The sequence below is a fragment of the Schistocerca americana genome, chromosome 6, assembly GCF_021461395.2.
Source record: "Schistocerca americana isolate TAMUIC-IGC-003095 chromosome 6, iqSchAmer2.1, whole genome shotgun sequence".
In the NCBI taxonomy this organism is placed as follows: Eukaryota; Metazoa; Arthropoda; class Insecta; order Orthoptera; family Acrididae; genus Schistocerca; species Schistocerca americana.
Window position 1 is genome coordinate 473452765 of NC_060124.1, and position 9561 is coordinate 473462325.

Below are 9561 nucleotides of genomic sequence, written 5' to 3' on the forward strand. Positions count from 1 at the left end.
CTACATTCCATTATTCTTGTTTTGCTTTTGTTGATGTTCATCTTATATCCTCCTTTCAAGACACTGTCCATTCCGTTCAACTGCTCTTCCAAGTCCTTTGCTGTCTCTGATAGAATTACAATGTCATCGACGAACCTCAAAGTTTTTATTTCTTCTCCATGGATTTTAATTCCTACTCCGAACTTTTCTTTTGTTTCGTTTACTACTTGCTCAATACACAGATTGATTAGCATCGGAGAGAGGCTACAACCCTGTCTCACTCCATTCCCAACCACTGTTTCCCTTTCATGTCCCTCAACTCTTATAACTGCCATCTGCTTTCTGTACAAATCGTAAATAGCCTTTCGCTCCCTGTATTTTACCCCTGCCACCTTCAGAATTAGAAAGAGAGTATTCCAGTCCACATTGTCAAAAGCTTTCTCTAAGTCTAAAAATGTTAGAATCGTAGGTTTGCCTTTCCTTAATCTTTCTTCTAAGATAAGTCGTAGGGTGATTATTGCCTCCCGTGTTCCTACATTTCTACGGAATCCAAACTGGTCTTCCCCGAGGTCGGCTTCTACCAGTTTTTCCACTCGTCTGTAAAGAATTCGCGTTAGTATTTTGCAGCTGTGACTTATTAAACTGATAGTTCGGTAATTTTTATATCTGTCAACATCTGCATTCTTTGGAATTGGAATTATTATATTCTTCTTGAAGTCTGAGGGAATTTCGCCTGTCTCATACACCTGGCTCACCAGATGGTAGAGTTTTGTCAGGACTGGCTCTCCCAAGGCTGTCAGTAGTTCTAATGGAATGTTGTCTACTCCCGGTGCCTTGTTTCAGCTTAGGTCTTTCAGTGCTCTGTCAAACTCTTCAAGTAGTATCATATCTCCCATTTCATTTTCATCTACCTCCTCTTCCATTTCCGTAATATTGTCCTCAAGAACGTCGCCCTTGTATAGACCCTGTATATACTCCTTCCAACTTTCTGCTTTGCCTTCTTTGCTTAGAACTGGGTTTCCATCTGGCGCTCTTGATATTCATGCAAGTGGTTCTTTTTTCTCCAAAGGTCTCTTTAATTTTCTTGTAGGCAGTATCTATCTTACCCCTCGCGAGATTACCCTCTACATCCTTACATTTGTCCTCTAGCCATCCCTGCTTAGCCATTTTGCACTTCCTGTCGATCTCATTTTTGAGACGTTTGTATTCCTTTTTGCCTGCTTCACTTACTGCATTTTCATATTTTCTCCTTTCATCAATTAAATTCAGTATCTCTTCTGTTACCCAAGAATTTCTACTAGCCCTCGTCTTTTTACCTACTTGATCCTCTACTGCCTTCACTATTTCATTCCTCAAAGTTACCCATTCTTCTTCTACTGTATTTCTTTCCCCCGTTCCTGTCAATTGTTCCCTTATGCTCTCCCTGAAATTCTGTACAACCTCTGGTTCTTTCAGTTTATCCAGATCCCATCTCCTTAAATTCCCACTTTTTTGCAGTTTCTTCAGTTTTAATCTACAATTCATAACCAATAGATTGTGGTCAGAGTCCAGATCTGCCCCTGGAAATGTCTTACAATTTAAAATCTGGTTCCTAAATCTCTGTCTTACCATTATATAATCTATCTGAAACCTTCTAGTATCTCCAGGGTGATTCCATGTATACAACGTTCTTTCATGATTCTTGAACCAAGTGTTAGCTATGGCTGAGTTATGCTCTGTGCAAAATACTACCAGGCGGCTTTCTCTTGCATTACTTAGCCCCAATCCATATTCACCTACTACGTTTCCTTCTCTTTCTTTTCCTACTGTCGAATTCCAGTCACCCATGACTATTAAATTTTCGTCTCCCTTCACTACCTGAATAACTTCTTTTGTCTCGTCATTCATTTCATCAATTTCTTCATCATCTGCAGAGCTAGTTGGCATATAACTTGTACTACTGTAGTAGGCGTGGGCTTCGTGTCTATCTTGGACACAATTATGCGTTCTCTATGCTGTTTGTAGTAGTTTACCCGCACTTCTATTTTTTTATTCGTTATTAAACCTACTCCTGCATTACACCTATATGATTTTGTATTTATAACCCTGTATTCACCTGACCAAAAGTCTTGTTCCTCCTGCTACCGTACTTCACTAATTCCCACTATATCTAACTTTAACCTATCCTTTTCCCTTTCTAAATTTTGTAACCTACCTACCCGATTAAGGGATGTCACATTCGACACTCCGATCCGTAGAATGCCGGTTTTCTTTCTCCTGATAACGACGTCCTCTTGAGTAGTCCCCACCCGGAGATCCGAATGGGGGACTATTTTACCCTCTGAATATTTTACCCAAGTGGACGCCACCATCATTTAATCATACAGTAAAGCTGTATGTCCTCGGGAAAAACTACGGCTGTAGTTTCCCCTTGCTTTCAGCCGTTCGCAGTACCAGCACAGCAAGGCCGTTTTGGTTAGTGTTACATGGCCAGGTCAGTCAATCATCCAGACTGTTGCCCTTGCAACTGCTGAAAAGGCTACTGCCCCTCTTCGGGAACCACACGTTTGTCTGGCCTCTCAACAGATACCCCTCCGTTGTGGTTGCACCTAAGGTACGGCTATCTGTATCGTTGAGGCACGAAAGCCTCCCCACCAAAGGCAAGGTCCATGGTGCATGGGAGGGTTTAAATACTTGAAATTATATAAATATTTCTACAGCTGGGCCATAAACACGCTCTAACACACGCTATTAAATACATAAACAATTTAAATAAACATATATCAAAGGATTAGAACAAAAGGTAGGCCAGTAGTCTAATGTCTTTGTGATTTCTAAAACACAGTAAATATTTAACCAATTTCTTCGTGAATATTATATATCGGATATAAGCAAAGACATAGATGAATAAATATATTTATAAGCATGTTGCTACCGTTTTTTAGTGTAACTGTGGAGTACTTATGGCCTGACGCGATCGATAGTAATCGGCCACTTTGACCTCCAGTAACTCATTTACTATTTCAGTTACATGCCTGTAATTCATACCAATTTACATTTACAGTAACAGCTTTCTAAATACACGTAGATTGACGAAATCGGATGAACCGTTTAGATTTTGGAAATTTGTTGCTGGGTGTTACTTGTATGATTAATCGTCAGATACTAAACTTTAAACTAAAAATATACAGGGTGATTCAAAAAGAATACCACAACTTTAAAAATGTGTATTTAATGAAAGAAACATAATATAACCTTCTGTTATACATCATTACAAAGAGTATTTAAAAAGGTTTTTTTTCACTCAAAAACAAGTTCAGAGATGTTCAATATGGCCCCCTCCAGACACTCGAGCAATATCAACCGGATACTCCAACTCGTTCCACACTCTCTGTAGCATATCAGGCGTAACAGTTTGGATAGCTGCTGTTATTTCTCGTTTCAAATCATCAATGGTGGCTGGGAGAGGTGGCCGAAACACTATATCCTTAACATACCCCCGTAAGGAAAAATCGCAGGGGGTAAGATCAGGGCTTCTTGGAGGCCGTCCAGAACTTTTCCCTTTGCACAAACACCCATTCTCTGTAAACTGTTTATACCAACGTTTAATACACCACCTATCAGGAGGTTTAACACCATACTTCGTTCGAAATGCACGCTGAACAACTGTCGTCGATTCACTTCTGCCGTACTCAATAACGCAAAAAGCTTTCTGTTGAGCAGTCGCCATCTTAGCATCAACTGACGCTGACGCCTAGTCAACAGCGCCTCAAGCGAACAAATGTACAACTAAATGAAACTTTATAGCTCCCTTAATTCGCCGACAGATAGTACTTAGCTCTGCCTTTTGTCGTTGCAGAGTTTTAAATTCCTAAAGTTGTGGTATTCTTTTTGAATCACCCTGTATATTGAAAATCTGATAACACCATCAGAATCGTTATGCAAATAATGGTAATGTACATGTTTCTTTTTGAGGTGTCATGATTAATCTGGATACTATTAATTTCTATATGAACTGTGAAATGTCTGCCATTAAGGTTTCACAAAGTCCGTCATCTTTGCGCTTTCGGCATACAAGTCTCTTTCATTGACGCAAGGCACCGTCCTGGTCACAGCGGAATTCCCAGCCACGCGGCTGGACCATGCGCTGGGGCTACCCCTGTCGTCAGGCTAACCTTCGGCACCACGTGTTTGCTGCCGGACCCCGGATGGCCGAGCGGCCGCCCCAACTCCGAACATATAATATTTCCAGGGCGCCACAACTCGCCCGTTACCTCACAACTGTATTGCTGTTATGGGCAACGTCATCTCCTGTAGAAATACACTGAAGAGCCAAAGAAAAACTCGTACACCTGGCCCCCGCCAACATGCAGAAGTGCCGCAACACGTCTTGACCTGGACTCGATTAATGCCTGAAGTAGTGCTGGAGGGCATGGACAGCATGAATCCTGCAGTGCACTCCATAAATCCGTAAGGTTACGAGGTGGTGGAGATCTCTTCTGAACAGCACGTTAGAAGGCATAAAGGCATCCCAGATATGCTCAGTTATGTTTATGTCTGGGGAGTTTGGTGGCCAGCGGAGGTGTTTAAACTCAGAAGAGTCTTCCTGGAGCCACTCTGTAGCAATTATGGACGTGTGGGGTGTCGCATTGTCCTGCTGGAATTGCCCAAGATCGTCGGAACGCACAATGGACATGAATGGGTGCAGGTGATAAGGTATGATGCTCACCTACGTGTCAGCTGTCAGAGTCGTACCTAGACGCATCAGGGGTCCCATGTCACTCCAACTGCACACGACCCATACCATTACAGAGCCTCCGCCAGTTTGAATAGTCCCCTGCTGACATGCAGGGCCCATGGTGTGGTATCGATAGCTACGATGCCACAACGTAGGTGCGCTCTCCTAGGTTGGCACTACGACACCGACACCGACGACAGCGCCCTCTAGCCGGCGCTGTGAAGCTATACGAGCGCCGCTCCAGATTCAGCCCATTTGATACGGAGCAGACGACCAAGCAACATTGTTTCTATTTCATAGTGGGCGAGCCACTACTTGTAACTTTGTAACTTGATGTACAGCTTCGAACCTACGTGCTCATCTCAGCCAAAGTTAAGTAAAACGACTTTTCATTGCAGTACGGAGATTTTTACCCCACCTGCTCCTACTCACTTCCTACATTCAGACTACCCTTCAGTTTACAGGAGCAGACCCATGCGTTGTCCTCCAGGCGGGATACAAAACATGGATTCACGGCGTTGTCTCCATACCTGTACACTTACATCCGCTCGATACAATTTGAAACGAGACTCTTCACTACTTTTCCTAGCACAAGCCTCAATTTCCTCACGTAATTGTTCTTTAGTATCATGACACTGCGCAGCAACAGCTGCAATCTGTTCACTAAGCTGTCTGGAATTGTTTTCTAACTTTTCATTCAACTGTTTGGAACAGTTGTCTAGTTTTTCATTAATGTTGTCATATTTTTCATTAAGTTGTTTGAAATTTTCACTAAGTTGTTTGTTCTGTTCACTAAGTTGTTTGAAATTGTTGTCTTGCCTTTCATTCTGTTGTATGGAATTTTCATTAAGTTTCTGTTTGAGATTTTCATTATTTTGATTAAGTTGTTTAAAATTTTCACTAAATTGTACCAATAATGCCATAACTTGATCCATGCCAATATTAGCTACTGTATTCTCTGTGCTGTGTGCTGGTGTATCTGCTTTTGTCGCGTTTTGTGTATCCATTTGGATATTCTGTGATTCACGAAAAGGTTTTCCAGTCGGATGTGCACTGTTAGTCACTAAATCGGAATCAAATAAATCTGACGTACTTTGAGTATATTGTTCATTTTCGTTGGAAAAATTTATCTGTTCATTACGTAAATTTTGCAAACCGGGTGCGTCAAGCTGGGCAGCGTTCATTGTAACAGAACGTGCCGCGTCATCCATTGTCGTTAAATTAACAGACGACACAATTGAATTTATTTGCTCATCACAACGATCAAAATCAATATTAGTGGTCGGTACGCACTGATTGTCTGTAAATGGAGGATTGTTATCATTACACTGAGTGTCGCAAGTATTATCTGTCAAATTATTAGAGTCGGCTATTTCGCTCATTACACATCGCGATGTACTGTTAACAGTTTTTCGCGGCATTTTCACTAATCAAAATTAAGCACAAATGAAACAAGGACAATGCAAAAATGCAACAAACACAATTACAAGAAAGAGCAACAAATTGCCGATGATCTGTGAAAGAAAGAGTGACAAATTAGTAAATGCATTGCGCCACATGCAAACTACGTTTAAGTAAATAAGAGCAGATTTACGACTACTTATCAGAAAATTCTCAAAGAAATGCGATCCTGGCCGGATGTCGCCAAGTGTAACCTCCCCACACAAAAAAAATAAAATGATTATTATGGAGCCAAGTGTAACCACCGCACAAAAATATAATAATTAAAATGATGAACCATGAACCAAGCGTAACAGTCATCAACAGTTCAACATCGGTGTTGATGGGCCGAGGCGAGGCATAAAGCTGTGCCTCGTGCAGTCATCAAGGGTACACGAGTGGGCCTTTGCTTTCGAAAGCAATAGCGATGATATTTCGTTAAATGGTTCGCATGCCGACACTTGTTGATGGCCCAGCATTGAAATCTCTAGCAATTCGCGGAAGGGCTGCACTTCTGTCACGCTGAACGATTCTCTTTAGTCGTCGTTGGTCCCGTTCTTGCAGGATCTTTTTCCGGCGTCAGCAATGTCGGTGATTTAATGTTTTACCGGATTCCTCATATGCACGGAACACTCGTGAAATGGTCGTACGGGAAAATACCCTCATCGCTACGTCGGAGATGCTGTGGCCCATCGTTCGTGCAACGACTGTAACATCTCGTTGAAACTCACTTTCATCTTGATAACCCGTCATTATAAGAGCAGTAACCGATCTGACAACTGCGCCAGACACTTGTTGTCTTAGCCGCGGGGGATTAGCTGAGCGGTCTGAGGCGCTGCAGTCATGGACTGTGCGGCTGGTCCCGTCGGAGGTTCGAATCCTCCCTCGGGCATGGGTGTGTGTGCGTGTCCTTAGGATAATTTAGGTTAATTGGGTGTAAGCTTAGGGACTGATGACTTAGCAGTTAAGTCCCATAAGATTTCACCCACATTTTTTTGAACTTGTTGTCTTATATAGGCGTTGCCGACCTGTGCGCCGTATTTTGACTGTTTACATATGTATGTATTTCTATACACATGCCTATATCAGTTTTTGGCGCTTCAGTGTATAAGCCACTGTTGTGAACATTCCACATATTTATTAATATTTTCTAGCATATCATAGCTTGACAGGTAAGTAAATCATCTGCTGACTACTAAAAAGGAAACTGATTATATCTTAATTTATGTATTAAGATAAATGAAGATGAGATGCAGATGTTAGCAAAAGATATAATGCGTTTCCAGTTCCTTTACAGAAAGTTTGGTGGAGGCAATAAATTACTCCGCTGCTGGAGTGTTTCAGGAAATGATTTATGCGCTTCGTCGAGTGCGGTCTGCTGAAGATCAGCGAGGTCACCGCCAGCAACCAACACTCGTACCGCGGCGTAGTGAAGGCGACGGCGGCCTCTGTCGGCTCGCCTCTCCACGGGATATTAATAATTCCCGAAGGCGGCTCTCGAAGGGAGCGTGCCAACCCCTTTTGAGTAATGGCAGCAAGGCGGATCTTCTGTAGCTATAAGCGCCGTTTCGTTCACACTTTTTTGCCACAGGCTTTTGCAGTCATGTGTCTCCCCAGTGTCGCCTTCTGAGAGGTAAGTTTGGCAACCATAATTTATTTTTGCTTGCAGCCCGTCGTTATTATGTACGACACTCGCAGTATATTTTTTCAGTCATAAGAGACACAGGAAATTATGTATAAGGTACAGGGAAAGAAGGGTGCATACAATATGTACAAGAAACAAGAGGAGGAAATACGAGGGTCGTTCATAAAGTAATGCAACCCTTTCTTTTATCGGCCGATTTCGGAAAAAAACAGAACTTGTTGTGGGACACCGTGGAATATTTGTGCTTCAGCCCTATAGTTTCATGAATTTTCGATACATGACGCCGGGCCGGGTGGCAGAGCGGTTCTAGGCGCTACAGTATGGAGCCGCGCGACCGCTACGGTCGCAGGTTCGAATCCGGATCCTGCCTCGGGCATGGATATGTGTAATGTCCTTAGGTTAGTTAGGTTTAAGTAGTTCTAAGTTCTAGGGGTCTGATGACCTTAGAAGTTAAGTCCCATAGTGCTCAGAGCCATTTGAACCATTTTTGATGCATGACGGCGCTATACGTAACTTCAAAATGGCGTCTTTAACGTAGGATCGTTCCGGAGCAGTCACTGCGTTTCCTTGGGGAGGAAATCCAAAGCATCGGAGATGTTCATAGGCGCTAACAGATTGTCTGTGGATACCTGGCAGTGAACAAAAGCACGGTGAATCGTTGAGGGAGGTGTCTGATCATCGCAGCAAGGTCATGCAAACCAGTCCGACTTCCAGCACGCCAGGCGTGTGCATACGGCCATGGTTCAAATGGCTATAAACACTATGGGACTTAACATCTGAGGTCATCAGTCCCCTAGATTTAGAACTACTTAAACCCAACAAACCTAAGGACATAACACACATCCATGCCCGAGGCAGGATTCGAACCTGCGACCGTAGCAGCAGCGCGGTTCCGGACTCAAGCGCCTACAACCGCTTGGCCACAGCGGCCGGAATATTAGAATGTGCTGGTACACTCATTCGAGGTGATCGACGGATCACAATCGAATACCTTGCTGCTTAATTGCGCGTCTTGGTGGTAGCGCTGACACCGTTGTCCACCAGTTCGGGTATTCAAAGCTGTGTTTCGGCTGCGTCTTCGCTGCATAACAGAACACCACAAAGAGCAAACAAGGACCATCAGCGCGGAGTTACTTCCGCGTTACGAGGCTGATCGCGAAAATTTGTCGAAGAAGCTTCTGGAAGGAAGGAAGGTCAGAAGGCAGCACGTGATCGCGTGGGAGGCGTGTCACGCGAGCCTATACAAGCGGCGCTGCTGGTAATTCCGTTATCAGTCTGCCTCGGACGCTGGAACTGAGTTATGCCAGTTTCTCGTGGCACTTAGCCGCACAGGGCATATGAAGGATTGCTGAGCATAGTCATTGTGTTAGTGCCTCGTAGGATTCGACAGTAGTTTCCAATCCTACTTTGGTGAGTCCACGCCACTTTTCCCACCGACTTTCCTGACTTGCAAGTATTTTCATCTTGTATCCTCAGGCATCGAGTCTACAAGTTGGACGAGCCACCTTGCAAGTGGATAGGGCGTCAGCTCCCATATCGATCCGCACGCAAGATATACACTGCTGGCCACCGTAAATGCAACACCAAGAAAGACAAGAGGTAGCACAACAAGATTTATTTTGTAGATAACATGTTGACCAAGTATCAAATGATTACGTTTACAGACGTCTGTGACATGTGGTTCCTGCCAGAATCAGTAGCCAGAGTAGCCGCCATTGTCGGAGATCACCGCTGCCACACGTCTCGGCATTGAGTCAAAGAGACGTTGGATGTGTTCCTG